Source organism: Schistocerca piceifrons, chromosome 2 (assembly GCF_021461385.2).
Source record: "Schistocerca piceifrons isolate TAMUIC-IGC-003096 chromosome 2, iqSchPice1.1, whole genome shotgun sequence".
In the NCBI taxonomy this organism is placed as follows: Eukaryota; Metazoa; Arthropoda; class Insecta; order Orthoptera; family Acrididae; genus Schistocerca; species Schistocerca piceifrons.
In genome coordinates, this window is record NC_060139.1 from 384069194 (window position 1) to 384085514 (window position 16321).

The following is a 16321-nucleotide window of genomic DNA, read 5'->3' on the forward strand; positions in this document are numbered from 1 at the left end:
GCAAATAACCACAGTCACTGGTTATACTAGCACATATGTAATAATAGCATCATTCATCCAAACAAATGGTAACTCAACAACCTGTTGACAGTGACAGGACCTGAATTTGTTCCATTATCCACAGGAAATGCTTAGATGTTCCCAACATATTTTTTTATTTGTTGCTACAACACATTTGCTTTTCAAAGAATGTGTGCTTTACCGTAAAACACGTAAAAGAACACATCAGACACCTTCCCTCACACTCAAGGAAAAAATATCACTAACAAGAAACTAAAACTTTATGGTGTTGGTTTTTTTTTTTTTTTTTTCCCACAAGCTACAGCGAACTGCAACCTATCTAACTCTCAAATACAAAGTAAGTTGATGACGGAGACTGAATCACTGGCAGTTCTTGCAAACATCCTGACTGAGAATAGAGAAGGAACAGCATGTGCAGAGGTTGCTGGTAATGCCACCTTGAACATCAGTGCTTCGTTCATCACATCACACGGAACACTGATAGCTGACAACATGCTGCCATGCATGGTGTCTACACTTGTGAGCAATGACAGCAGCTAGGCACAAGAATCAGCAAGAGGCAGAAATTTCCCCTCAGTGGGTTACCTGAGGTGTGGCAGACATCTGTTGTCAGTCTCTCACTGACTTGGACAAAGTAGGAGGTTCCAGGACCTATCCACTAGATTTTGTATGCAGTTTCAAAGAATGCTACAAAATTGTCCCTTTAACATAGAGATGGTGAATCAGTTGTTTAAGAGAAGATCTATTCTCTGATGATAAGCTCTGGTGGAACAAATGCTCTGAAATTTAGATGTCTGAAAGCACTAAACATTTTAAAATGTCTTAGGAGTAAGAACTGGGACAGGGGGGCAAGGATGGAGACAGACTGGTCCAGTACGCTCACATCCTACAAAACATTTATCCACATGCAACTTCATTAAGGCAGTGTAGTCAATGGATCAGCTAGACCTTCCTATTTAAAGATGTGGTGTTAGGAATGAGACTGGTATGGTAGGCTCCTGAATAGTGGACAGTATCCAAGTGAGCCGCCTCTTGTCATCCAATGAGAACTCATTGTGTGACGCGTACGGAGTGAGGCCCATTTCTGAACGTCCTATTGTCAGTATTGGGGCTGAACAAATCATAGAGTTAGGATTTCGTGACTGCTGGGCAACTAAGCCCTTTTTGTGTCCTTGTTAAGCAATATCTCTAGCAACTTAATGTAATAGATATACCAGCTTTTTAAGAAAGAGGAATCAAGCAAATACTCTCCCCGGATGATTTCCAGCCTCACACTTAACTTTAAAATGATGGCATCGAATAAGAGCAACAATGCCCTTACAGTAATTGAAAAAGGTTTTTAAAGGCATTTTACTGGAGTATCATGCGCACAAAATGGTTTTCACCAATGTAATCTAAGCAAGGGGACAATATTCTGTTGTTTTCACTCACTGTGCCATTAAAATCCAGCTACCGCACCACTTCTCAGAGTACCACACAGAGCTGTTAGCCATCAAGAAGGCAGATGTTTGTCTGTATGGACTCTTAGTAGTCTGCAGGCTATTCTGCAAATGTACCCAGCAGATAGGGTAGTTTAGAAGGTTTAGGATATTTCACACCTCCTGCAAAGGTAGAAGAAAGCTGGGTACCTACATCAACATCTATATTCAACAAATCATTTCTGATTTATGGCGGAGGGTACATTGAATATCAAAGTCACTTCTCCCCCTTTCCGGTTCCAGTAAGAAATGGTTCACGGGAAGAGCTGTTGGCGATAAGCTTCCTTGTGGGCTCAAATATCTCTAATTTTTCCCTCGTGGTCTTTTTTGCACGCTATATGTATGAGGAAATAATATATTTGTTGACTCTTCTAGGAACATATGTTCTGAGAACTAACAGTAAGCCACTCCGTGACGCACGACACTTTTCTTTCAGTGTCTGCCACTGGAGACAGTTGATCATCTCCATGATGCTTTTGGGCTTACTAAATGAACCTGTAATGAAACGTGCTCCTCTTCTTTGGATCTTCTTTATTTCCTCTATTAATCCTATTCTGACACACAATATTGAAGTATTGGCTGAACAAGGGTTTTGTAAGCTACCTCCTTCCTTGACTATATTTGCTGACTATTCTTCCAATGAATCTGTCTCTCATCTGTGTTCCCTGTGATTAGTTTTATGTGGTAGTGCAACACTTTCATGCATTTTGTATGCATACTCCTAGATATTTTATGAGAGTAACTACTTCCAGTGATTGTTCTGCAATTGTGTAATCATAAAGTAATGGGTCTTTTGGTCTACGTACACACAGTATGTTACTTTGTTTGTGTTTAAGGTCTGTTTCCACCCCCTGCAATTAAGTGTTGATTTGCTTTAAAATTGAGGGGCATGAGGAAGCTGACAAAGCAATTAAAGCAGCAGGGAAACACCACAGTTCAGCATTGCATGACCCCCACACATGCCACTGTGTCATAAATAATGAAGAGTGTGATGGCTGAGTGGGAGAGGGAGAATGGCTGGAAGTGACCACTGAAATATAGGGTGAGTATAATTAAACTTTCGAACTGCTGTAGAAATAACACCACTAAACTGCTGTAGAAATAACACCACTGGTAAGAATGATGTCAAACTGCAAAGGAATATTATCAGAGAAGGGGGAAAACATATGGCAGAAGAAAAATAAATAGTTACAGAATATAGCAATAGATGGTGCTGTAAGCACCATAATTCAATTGTGGTTGACTACAAGTGACAAATGAATCTTAAAACAATGCCTAAGGTGTACATTTGATGTTAAACAACCTGTACTACTCAGTGTGCATGGGTGTACAGGTGTGATGCTGTTAGTTGCGTAAGCCCACCCACCATGGCAAGGTCATATCACATTGGATGGGAAAAAAATCTGCTTTTAATTGTACTGAGGCCAAATCTGCATAAAAAGTATCACTCACATCAGTTTTCAGTTGTACTGAGGCCAAAAACTGCATAAAAAGTCTCAATCAAAATCAAATTGGATTATTAATTTCTGTGTGACTGGTGCAAAATATGTTCAATATGCTGTTCACAGTTTTCTGCAACAAGTTGAAATCAAGAAACAGCATGTTCCACAACTGATTGAAGTGTTTCTGGGGTCACGTGCAGAATGTGTTCTGCAATGTGTGCCTTCAATGCAGTTAAGTTTGCAAACTGAACGCTGAACACATCTTTCAGATAGCCCCCAAAGCCAGAAGTCACATGGATTAAGATCAGATGATCAGGACGGCCATGTTGTAGGGAAACAGTGGCTGATAATTCTAGCATTTCCGAATGGATTTGCAATGTGCGGAGGTATGCTATCTTGCATTAAAATGATCCCATCCACACATCCATGCTGTTGGAGAGCTGGAATGACGTGGTCGCACAAAAGACACTCTTAGTGCTTACCAGTGACGGTATAGGTAACAGGACCAGAAGCACCTGTCTCTTCAAAAAAATATGACCCTATGATAAATGATGCCTTAAACCCGCACCACACAGTGACTTTTTCAGGATGAAATGGTACTAGTTGTTTTGCATGCAGATTTTCCATTGCCCATATTCAGCAATTCTATGTATTGACATATCCTGTCAGATGGAAGCAGGCTTTGCCTGTCCGCAAAATCTTCCACAGCCAATCATTGTCCATTTCCATACAAGCAAAAAATTCTAAAGCAAAGGTCTCTCTTGCTGGCAGGTCAACAGGAAGCAACTCGTGCACATGAGTAATTTTGAATCGATAGTGAAGAAGGATGTTTCATAGGATTTTATGCACGATACTCACATGTGTCCAATGTGCAGGCAATTCTGTGTGGACTACACATTTGCACACCACCACTCATCTCCTCCTGCAATGCTGTATCCACGGCTTCCACTGACGTTGAATCAATCCCTGTACAAGGTTGCACACCAAAAGAACCCGTCTTATTGAATTTCAGACCCACGGTAGTCATCAGACCAACGTCTTTCTTCAAAACTTTCAGTGTCCGCAACTTCTGCAGAGTGACGTGTGCACAGTCATCATTCTTGTAATATAGCTTTACAAGCAGAGCACAATCCTGCATCGAGACAGTGATGGCGAACGTTGCAGACGCGAAAGGAGGAAAAGCCATGTACCCAGCATGTTTATACTAACTTCAATGGGTTGGGCACATGACAGGTGTTTTCATTTATGTATTCTGACACATGCAGTGCCAACTATTTATCAATTTTCACTTTTTTTTTCCTTCTGCCATACGTTTTCCCCTTCTCCGATAACATTCAGCTGCAATTTGACATCATTCTGGCCAGTGGTGTTATTTCTACAGCATTTTGAAAGTTTATAATTAAAGTTAATCACCCTGTATACCATTCTATGCTTAATAGTATATTCAGTCTCTGGGTGATCAACCTTTCGTTTGGCAACACTTCCACGGATGCCATTTGCCATTCATTCAGGTGGATAGCTAGTTGGTGTACAGGCTCATACAGAAATGCTGTGTAGTAGTTGCACTAAAGTTGGTATGAAAGCAATAGGCCAAAAACTTCTTTTGAACGAAGCATTTTCATGTTAGTGCACACTTTTGAGTGGACAATATATATGGCCTGACTGCCTAGTGGTAAAGCATAGGACATAAAATTATGGCTGTTGTGGGAATGTGATATCGCAGTTGGCTGCAGTCCACAAAAAGTTTGCAGCTCCTTTACAAACTTTCAACAGGCTTCATATAATGACTGAATTGCACTGATGGTGGAGTGGCAGTGCATTCTCTCGTGTTCTCACACACAGCGGAGCTCACCAGTTTGTACTAACGCCAACACTGCCTGCAAAAACTGACGGATACAAAAGGGATAAGGTAGTAACAATTGGTGTGATATGCCCAACAACACTATTCTAACACACATATTTGAGATGTAGCTTCTCACTGGACTTTGCTTCCCCTACTTGAGTAGTGTCTGTCCTTTGTCAAAGTCTGGACAATCACACAGGAGAAAGATGGGCGATGGTCGGAGGCAGCTCAAATGTAAATGTTTGAACGTGAAACAGTGTCACATAAAAGGAAAGAATGCATGTGTACTCTGTCTGTATTATAGGAGGAAACTGTCATGTAGGAAAAGTAAGGGTGCAGGCACATAAATAGCTTAAGAACTACATTTCATATTCCTGTCATCTGTCTATGAGAAGGCACTGTTCCTCTGATTATAGATGCTTGATGATGTCAGTGTCGTTTCGTGCTAGCAGCATCATAAAGGTGTGAATACTACCAAGCAAATGTTGTAATATCCATGACGATATTTTATTCAGAGCAATACTCATGAATTTGAGTGAACTTTCTCATGATATTAATAAAAAAGGACTGCATCGATACCAAAATAATAATTATTTTCAGCAACAATTTAATTTTCTGTGAAAGTCATATCTTAGACAATACTCATGGAAAAAGATAATGAAAATCTTCATCTTTTGCTATCTATGATTACTCTAGAATAATTTTTCTTCTCGTTCGAACTGTTGTAATGATCGGATGTGATTGATGTCTCTTAACACAAAGGTCTGTAAAAAACTGTATTATGTTGTTAATTAATATTTGAAAAACAGAGTTTCTGTGTTTGAAATGAATCTTCTTTGTTTAAACCTTAATTTTATTGAAATTCTCATCCTATATAAATGTTACCGTAAGTTTTCTGCTCAGCTACAAAGGAGTGCAGCCATCAGCACTATTGATCTACAGCATGGTTTATTGGTAAATGCTGAATAATAAGTGATTAACATTGAGAAATATTTTCAAATGTTAATGCATATAGTGACGATACAAAAAGATTTAATATATATTATTTGTTGGTAGTAAAACAGGGCCTGAAGCAGAATCAATAATTGATTGTCTTATGTTAGCTGCCATTTTAGTGAAATATTGCAAAGGCAGTTTTAAATTTATTTTCTATACGGACATAAATGCTGTTGGTCATAATTGCAATAATAACTGTGTATTGATGGACCAGAATCCACTTTGAGGAAATAAATTTGACTTAGATTGTAAATAATCTTTAAATGTAGTGCAAATAGCATCTTACGTAATATAAATTCTTTTCTACTGATTTATGAAGCCTGGTTATTTCATAACAACTTTTATGAAATATTTTGACAAGAAAAATACAATACTGTTGCGCGCACTTTGTGTGTGTGGGTGTGTGTGTGTGTGTGTGTGTGTGGAGGGGGGGGGGGGGGGTATTGTGTGACAAAAATTGTTCATTTTGCTTAAAGAAAAGCGCTGCCACCTCGAATAACAGTAGCGTAAAATTCAATAATTATCTGCAACTTAGTGCCATTTAAACTGCTTGACAGACAACATTGCTACATGTTCCCAGGTGGAGATTTCTTTAACAAAATAACTATTAGCCGGGAAAAGCATTGTTTAAATAAAACCTCATGTTACATTGTAATAAGTAACTAGTTTTATTGTAATCTTGCTGAAATTGTGCAACACGCAATCAAACCACAATACTTCACACGTCACAATGTCTCACATGGTTTGTGTGTTAATATTGCACACCTGTCACCTACACAGCTCATTCCTGCTCAACAGCTGAATTTCTTTCTGGTACTTTTCTATGGTATTGTAGGATCTGCAAGGGCAATGAGTGGGTGCTGAAGCAAATATGTTATTTCATGAGGCTTCCAATTCTTGCCAATATCTGACAGCGGATAATATATCAGGAGCTAATAAAATCTGTATCATTATTAATTATACTGAAACCATTGTACAGCAGTTGCCATGACTAATAAGATACAGAATTTGTTTTAGTTTCAGCTTTTTTAGAATGCTCATACAATACGTGATTTATTTACTACAATCATACATTAACTTTTTTGCATGCAATATTTTTTTCAGTTAATACTGTTCATTTAAGTAATGTTTTTCAGTAATGTTCATTTTTATTACAATTACATGTGGAATTACAAAATTTACTAAATATGTGTAAACAAAACTGCAGAAAAATAGTTTTACAAGAGGGGGATGGAGCGTGCCACTTGGCAGTTCTGTGGAAAGTGCAGGATCACCCTGGTACTGTTCTGGCACCAGTTCTGCAGGTTCTCACAGTCTTTCCAGGGACTGCCAGATGTAGTGTATAGAATTAGCAATACTCTAACTCTCAGAACAGCTGTTTATTTGCAACATTGTTCCTAGATAAAGATCTGGTCTGAAATAAGTAAAGGATCTAAACTAGAGACTTCATGAATTTTGTGACAGGCTCAACCAACTGAAGTTTGGAGACTTTCAGAGTTTTTTTTGGATTGTTCAAACACACCACACACTTTAGAAGCAGCTACTCAGGTGGCATGGGAAGAGTGAGAAACTTTTTTGACAAAGGAAAACGTCAATGTCTTTAGATGAAAATACACCTCAAATTATTAATTTGATTGGACAACACATACAGAACATGGACCAAAATCCGGGAATGAATAATAGCAATATTATGAAAAGGATAGATTGCTATTTACAATATACAAGAGACCATTGTCTTGCAGATAGGCACACCAAAAATATTTCTACTCATTTGAGATTTTTGCCAAATATTTCTGTGAACTTTCTGCTGTCACCTTAAAGATTGTAACTTGTTGAAAATTTAACTATGGTGCTTTCGACTTTCTATTTCATAACATGCACGGAATGAACACCAAACATATGCGCGACTACTCAGGAGGTAGAGTGTTTGCAGCACAAAGAAATGGCAATAAGTCAAGTGAGGTCCAAACTGAATGACTGAATGCATTTGAATAATGATAACTGGCACCAGTGGATTTAGTAATAGCCATCCAAATTTGGTAGGTTAAATATACCATGGTCAAATGGTGGTGGTAGATCAGCTGTTATTTGCCCCATATCAACTGGAAAAGTTGTTGCAAACTGTCTCTATTACAACTTATAGAATCTTAATGGTAATTGGTGCATCCATAAGAATGCTGTGCATGTAGCCCACCCTAATTTAGACAACAGAATTCTAAAAAACATTATATTTGGAATTTCTTGTTCTATTTGAAGACAATGTATTCAAACCTTTATCATCATCTCTCAAATTAGCCTACATTGAAACTGAAGTCAATAAACAGAAAATCAAAAAGTTACATTCGGCATTTAAAAATATATGATCCTACTACCAAAGAATGGATAAACAATTAATAGACTCAGAGAAAATGAGACACCAGACACTGACTGAATCCTTATTAGATTTTATTTCAAAAAATGCACCGAGATAAACTCTCTTCTAGCACACATTTATAAAGAATCTCTCGACTAAAGTGAATAACCTTACATGACTGGAAAGGGGAATCTCTCAATTGTTTATTAAAAGGGTAAAATAATAGCCATACAGTCTCAGTATCATAGAACATACTCCAATCCAGTGTTTGTCAAACTGACCAACAAGACATGTGGCCCGAATCTAGCTTTTATGTGGCCACAGTTCCTGCCATAATTTATAATAATATGAATCTAGCAACTAACGGCGAAATCCAAACCATCGACCAACTTTGAGAGTTTCTTTTGAGTGTAGTTTTCCTGCGCAGTGACAAACAAAAATAACTACAGGGACATTAATATTTTAAGGTGTGTGTAATTTTAATTGACATTGGTGTATTTGGCCACGAGGAAAGTAAAGTTGGCCATTTAGCTCTGAGGCAGAATGGTAAGTAGTGCGGCCACTGTAGAATCTAGGTATGTGATTGGGGGAATGTTTTACTGGTTTTCAGTACTGACAACCCACGGATGTGCACGACTTGTACCAGTCGGCTGTTATGGTATAAATATCAGGCATAAGCAAGACTGATTCATGAATGTGTATTATTGAGATGTTCATCTTCAAATGCAGTACATATTTGTAGCAAATAATACGAGATTAAACTGTGACTGTTGCAATACAACACTATGGGTAGAAGAAAAATGACATTCAAAACACTCAGTAACATTTATGATGGTGTCTCATATTGCATCATGCAAGTACGGTAGTTATCGATCAGTTAACCATCCACTCACACAGACAATACAACAAGCCTTCATTAAGGACATTACGGTGTCACAACCTTGAGGTCACTGAGGAGGACAGCAATCTAGAGAATTGTTGACACAAACCATTCCAAATGGTTCAGACTTTTGGGGATCAGTACTTGCTGGGACTGGCAGCCAATTTATCACACCCTTACTGAGTCTGTTGGGGCTCATGTGGACTAGTTGCCACCCAACAATGTCGGTATTGGCTCTTGAGCAAAACAGTTTGATGATAACTGCTCTAATCTCAGACAGAGTACTTATATCCTTAGATACAATCTTACAGAATATCTCCACAAATTTGGGACTGTCTAGCAGCATTTTTGTCTGACAGAACCCTATATTCTAAACTATTAAGAAAATGATTGACTGATATAAGAGGTACAATGAGTGTGAGCCACTGAACCATTTTGTTGCATCCTAAGACTGCAACTATTCTTGGAATACAAAAATAGTTTTTGAGACAAGAGTATTGAAATTGTTTGTTGGTATTACGGTCATCCACAGCAAATCATTCTTGTTGGATAATCCTAAGAAAATTCAGACTAACTGAGATGATGTGTCTGCTCAGAGAACTGGATGGAATCTTTAAATTTATGTGAATTCAAGGTAATAGGCACAGCAAATGGGAAGAAAATGATGCTATCTGATTACAGTGTTCAGTCACATTAATGTGACCACCTGTCAGAAGCCTGAATAAGCATATTTTGCTGTGAAGACTGCTGCAAGACATGTAGGAATAGAGTCAATGAGGTTCTAGAAGGTACCGCCAGCGATGTGGAGCCATGCTAACTTCAGTGCCATGGCCAGCTACACCGAGTTTCTAGGTTGAGCATCCATGGCGCGAACAGCCTGAGTGAGGTGGTTCCACAGATTCTTGATTGGGTTTTAATACAGGGAGTTTTGTGGCCAGACGAGTATGGTAAATTCATCTTGGTGGTCTTCAAACCATGCGCATGCTCATCGAGCTGTGTGACACTCCTGCTGGTAGATGCCATTGTGGTGAGGAAAATCAAACTGCAGGTAGGGGTGAATATGGTCACCGAGGCTGGATGCATACTTGTGTTGACCCATTGTGCCTTCCATAATGATGACATCAATCGGGGAATGCTGTGAAAACATTCCCCTGACTGTAATGTGCCTTTCTCCAGGTGGACAAAAGCAGTAATGTTCACTTAACAGTCTTTGAGGAGAGACTTTAGAGCCTCCTGGATGATCTGGCCAGTCAGTTGCTCAACAGTTGCATATCTATTCATCCATATAGATTTCTGCAGCTGTCAATCACCCCGTCATCTATGGCCCCTGGGGCATCAGAGTTGCCTCAGCACCGGGTTTAGAATGTGCCATTTTGCCATGCACAGTGTACTTTAACCACAGTGGCACATGTAAGTTCACAAACTTAGCCATTTTGGATATACTTCTACCTTTGGCCTGAAAGACAATGGTCAAGCCCTTTTATACATAAGATAAATGGTTCTGTTTCTGCATTACGACAACAACTGCATTGTTTTCTGCATACCCTGACACACTTTATGTAACCTCCACTGCTAGTTTCTGCCACCTGCTGTCTATGAATGTTTATTGCACAGTGCCATCTAGCACAGGCAGGGGTCACATTAATGTGACTGGACTGTGTATGAAGTTCTGAATTTAGCTTCTGGAACATGATTTGTTCAAAGAGTTCTACAAGAAAACTGTGCAGCTGTCAAGAAAAATGCTTGCCAAAGAAATTGGTATAGGCATGTGTATTTAGTTACAGATAGAGGTAAACAGGCAGAATACGGGGCTGCAGTCCACAATGCCTAAACAAGGCAACAAGTGTCTGATGCAGTTGTCTAATTGATTACTGCTGCTACAATGGCAGATTATCAAGATCCGAGTTTGAACCTGGTGTTGCAATCAGGACACTAGTGATTGGACACAGCATCTCTGATCAAGATCCGAGTTTGAACCTGGTGTTGCAATCAGGACACTAGTGATTGGACACAGCATCTCTGAGGTAGCAATGAAGAAGTGATTTTCCCATACAGCTATTTCAAGCATGTACCATGACTGTCAACCAATATGGGATTCCAGAGCTGAAGGCCCACTTGTGTACCCATGCTGACTGCACAACACAAAGCTTTATGCCTCGTCTGGGACTGTCAACACTGGCATTGGACTGTTATTGACTGGAAACATGTTGCCTGGTCGGACGAGTCTTGTTTCAAATTGTATCGAGCGGATGGACGTGTACAGATATGGTTAGTTGGTTTAAAAGAGAGGGAAAGGGACCAAACTATGAGGTCTTTGGTCCCTTGTTCCTAATGAAACAGCACCACAAGTGTGAGAATAAAATAGATTAGACATAACACAAAACAGAGAGAAAGGAAAGACCACAAGAATGAAGGAAAGGCAACAAACACTAAAAGGAATAACAGAGAGATGCAAGAAACAGTTAGAAGAGAGTAAAACAAGGAAGCAGATTACAGTGGCTGACTGACCATGAAACTAAAAAGGAAAAGCCAGCCACCCTGCAACACATTAAAACCTTCACCCTAAAAGCACTAGGGTGGAGGAATGACAAAGGACAGGTGCCAAAACTCAGACTGAATGATAAAACCCACCCTCATGGAAAAACATAAAACCAAATCAGCCAATGAGGCGTTGTCTGCTAAAATCAATGATAACGAGTCCGACATCCGAAGATGAAGTTGCAAGGCAGCCAAAGAAGGACAAACGAGAAGAATATGGGCCACTGTCAACTGGGCACCACATCGACACTGAGGTGGGTCTTCACGATGCAGGAGGTAGCGGTGGGTTGCCCATGCATGGCCATTGCAGAGCCTGCAGAGAACCACAGAGTCCTTGCGAGGCGCCCTCATCGAGGACTTCCACACATTCGTGGTCCCCTTAATGGCTCGCAGTATGTTGTGCATACTGAGATTGTGCCATTCCATCTCCCAAAGCTGAAAAACCTTGCGGCGTAATAACAAACGCAGATCAGTTTCAGGAATGCCCGTCTCCAGAAGTGATTTCCATACCCAAAATTTATCAGATTTTTTTTAGTACCCACGTGGATGACCTCACACTTTTCTTTGTTTAGTGAAAATTGCCACTTTTTGCACCATACAGAAATTCTCTCTAGATCATTTTGTAATTGGAATTGATCGTCTGACGATTTTACTAGATGATAAATTACAGCGCCCTCTGCAAACAATCTAAGGGGGCTGCTGAAATTATCACATACATTATGTATGTAAATCAAGAACAGCAGAGGGCCTATGACACTACCTTGCGGAATACCAGATATCATTTCTGTTCCACTCGATGATTTACCGTCTATCACTACAACCTGTGACCTCTCAGAGATGAAATCACGAATCCAATCACACAACTGAGATGATACTCCAGTGCACACAATTTGATTAACAGTCGCTTATGAGGAACGGTCTCAAAAGCCTTCTGGAAACATGGTATCGATCTGAGATCCCTTGTCCTGCAGCATTCATTACTTCATGGGAATAAAGAGCTAACTGTGTTGCGCAAGAATGATAGTTTCTGAAGCCTTGTTGGTTATCTATCAATAAGTCATTTTCTTGAAGGTGATGCAGAACGTTAGAGTACAGTATATGCTCCAAAATCCTATTGCAAATTCAGGTCAGTGGTGTGGGTCTGTAATTCAATGGGTTACGCCTATTTCCTTTCTTGAATATTTGTGTGACCTGTGCTATTTTCCAGTCTTTAGGAACAGACCTTTCGTCACGTGAATGGTTTTATATGATTAGTAAGTCCGCTTTAGTGGCACCATCATCGGTAACATTTCTATCACTATCACGCAGTGACAGTATTGACCTTCCACTGGTGTACTTTACATATGACCAGAATCTCTTCAGGTCTTCTACCATATTTCGAGACACTGTTTCATTGTGGAAACTATTAAAAGCATCTCGCTTTGATGTCTGCACTAAATTTTGAGCTTCCATGACACTTAGCCAGTCCTGGGGATTTCGCGTTCTTCTGAATTTGGCACGCTTTCTTTCATTGCTTCTGCAACAGTGTTCTGACGTGTTGTGTGTACCATGGTGGATCAGTCCCGTCTCTTATTAACTTATGCAGTATGAATCTATTGCTGTCGATACTGTATCTTTGAATTTGAGCCATATCTCGTCTACATTTACATAATTAGCTTGGAAAGAATGGAGACTCACTCTTAAGAAGGCATCAAGAGAATTTTTATCTGCTGTTTTAAATAGATATATTTTGAGTTTATTTTTAGTGGTTTTGGTTGATATGGTTTTGAGCCTCACTACAATTACCTTGTGTTAACTAAACCCTGTATCAATCATGACACACTCTATTAGATCAGGCTTATTCATGGCTAAGAAGTCAAGCGTGTTTTCGCAACCATTTACAATTTGCATGGGCTCGTAATCTAATTGTTCAAAGTAATTCTCAGAGGAAGCATTCAATGCAATTTCAGAAGATTTTTTCTGTCTACCATCAGCTTTGAACATTTATTTTAGCCAACAAATCGAGGGTAGATTGAAGTCTCCACCAATTATAACTGTATGAGTGGGGTACTTATTTGTAAAGAGATTCAAATTTCTTTGAACCGTTCAGCTATTATATGATCTGAGTCGGGGGTCGGTAGAATAATAAAGCAGTACCCACAAGACAACTGTTGCCCAATGTTTAATCTGAAAGAAGTCTTTACAATGAAAGGCGGCTACTACCGACTGTTCAGTGGTTAACAATCTGGATATTGAACTTGATAAAAGGCCTATTAAATATGTTCTTTTCATTTTTATATCCTGTGTGGTACGAGTGCTTTCATCAGCAACAGGAGCATAACTCTGCATATGAAATTTGAGCAGGAAGAGATAAAAACACAATAAAATGAAATATACATACTTACACAAGGAGAATTTAACTGCCATATCCAGCGTTGGTTTAAGCCCCAAGCGACATAAGCTGCTGCTTGGGGCAGTGAGCTGAGAGGGGAATCAGAGACACCATGGTTAAGATTTCAATGCAGGACATATCATATTTAGTGGTGGCTACTTGGAATGGCATGCTGAGAGGAGCACCCAAGTGAAATATCTGTCTACAGTGTGTATCACACTTAGCAGTGAAAACAAAACTGACAAGGGTGAGTGGGAACAGAAAAATGGGGAGGGGAGGGGAGGGGAGGGGGGGCAGTGGCAAATCTAAAGTCACTTGTGTGGAAAAATGTACTCAAACCGGACCAGGCTAAATCGTTAAGAAACATCTGGAACTTCATATTTTACTTACCTTCCTGTATATAAGTGAACAGCATGCTACCCTTATTTTCATGCCCATATGGAGAATAGCCATCATATATGGATGAATAACAAATATGTTGAATGCTGAACATAAAATAACAGCAGCTGCATATCCATATGCCTCTTCTTCGGAAATGTCACTTCCAGGATTGAAAAAACGTATCAGTCGACCTAAGAACAAAGGTTGTGTAAGCCTGTGAAAAGAAGATGTAAATATTTTAAATCTTACATTTTCCTCACTGTGAAGTTGGCTCAAAGAGTCACTGGATTTCAATAATATGACTCATACCAAGAGATTTGGGAATAAGAACAACTAACTTTCCCAGAGAAAACATTAAGTAATTCAGTTTTGCAAAATTAAGAGAGATTCTATTCCAGAAGCTGGAAAGTGGAAAAAGTGATGTACTTGCAGTATTAAAAGTCTATCAATGAAAAATATTTTGCCAGTTACTATGAATCAAATTATATAAAAATGATATTGGCTTCAATATATATGCACCAATGGGAAAGTGCTGACCAAAGCAGATTACTTCTTCAATATTCGCTGCACTGTACTTCTGAAGTCAGTTGTATTTCAGTTAGACAGCCCATTCAGGTAAAACATTTCTCACTATCGCACTATAAGGTTACACATACATAAAGAATCTGAACACATTAATATTCATGCTGCCCAGATCCAACTAAGTTACAAAAACTTAAGGAGAATATAACAAAAGGGTATTTTTGAAGCATAATACTTTCATTTCCAACGTGTGCTCTGGAAAAAAAGGAAAGGTCAACAACATAAAATTTAGTTACATTCTTCACTAGGGGTTTAAAGTTAAGCTCTAGAAACAGCCATCATGCAATTAAACTGGCTACATCTGAGTAAATTAGTACCTGTGAGGTTCAAAAATTTCTCAGTACTACATTCTTCTTTTCATTGTCATGTACATGATTTGATTTATTAGAATTCTCTCAAAGAGTGTCAATGTACAAACCAAACAAACATCAATACTATTTACTTTTCCTGCAGAATTTCCTTCTGGCTGTGTGAAGTGAAGTATCTTATCAGATAACCCAGGAAGACAGGTTGTTGGAGTCTGCACAGGAAACAGGATTGAGGTTGAAAACGCAGCACCAATTGATACTAAAATTAACACAAATTATAAAAACACACACACACACACACACACACACACACACACACACACACACACACACACACACACACACACGTGTGTGTGTGTGCACGCGCTCATGCACACTGTTACAATATTTGTTACTAATCCTTCTTTAAACATTATGTTGCAATAGAAGTAACCACTGTATTTCTTTCCAAAATTATACAGCATAACTGTTGTTAGCTCTGGGTTGTTATTTATCATTTCTGTAATCGTTCCTTAGCACTCTTCATGCAATTTTGTAAACAGTGAGCCTGTATCTATAGTATTCTAAAAGCATGGCGGATTACATATGTAGTGTACCTTAATTATCAATCCCCCTCTCCCCCCACACCCCCATTGCTGCTCCATCTCTGGATGGTGTATACAAATAAATATTGTCAGTTTGCCGTACAGGTATGGCTGCAATTCTTTTGTTGTGTATCTCACTCCACACTGATCGAACTCACAATGAATTGTGGAAATTTCTTCCACCTGTATCTACATATAAACTCCACAGGGCACAGTATGGTGCATGGAGGATGGTACCTGGCAGCACTGTTAGTCATTTCCTTTCCTTTTCCATTCTCACATATAGCTGTTTGTATGCCTTCATATAAGCTCTAATTTCTTGTATCTGATCTTCGTGGTCCCTACGCGAACTGTATGTTGGTAGCAGTAGACTCTTTCTGCAGTCAGCTTCAAATGCCATTTCTCTACAACATCTCCACAGTGTTCCTTGGGCAAATCGTCATCTTCCCTTCAGGAATTCTCATTTGAGTTCCCAAAGCACCTCCATAATACTTGCTTGCTGATCAAACCTATCAGTGACAAATCTAGCAGCCCGCCTCTGAAC

At 39.2% G+C, this 16321-nt stretch overlaps 1 pseudogene; it reads right to left on the bottom strand.

Moving 5' to 3' along the window:
- LOC124777776 overlaps positions 1-16321 on the bottom strand; it is a 273797-nt pseudogene that overhangs the window by 54508 nt on the left and 202968 nt on the right.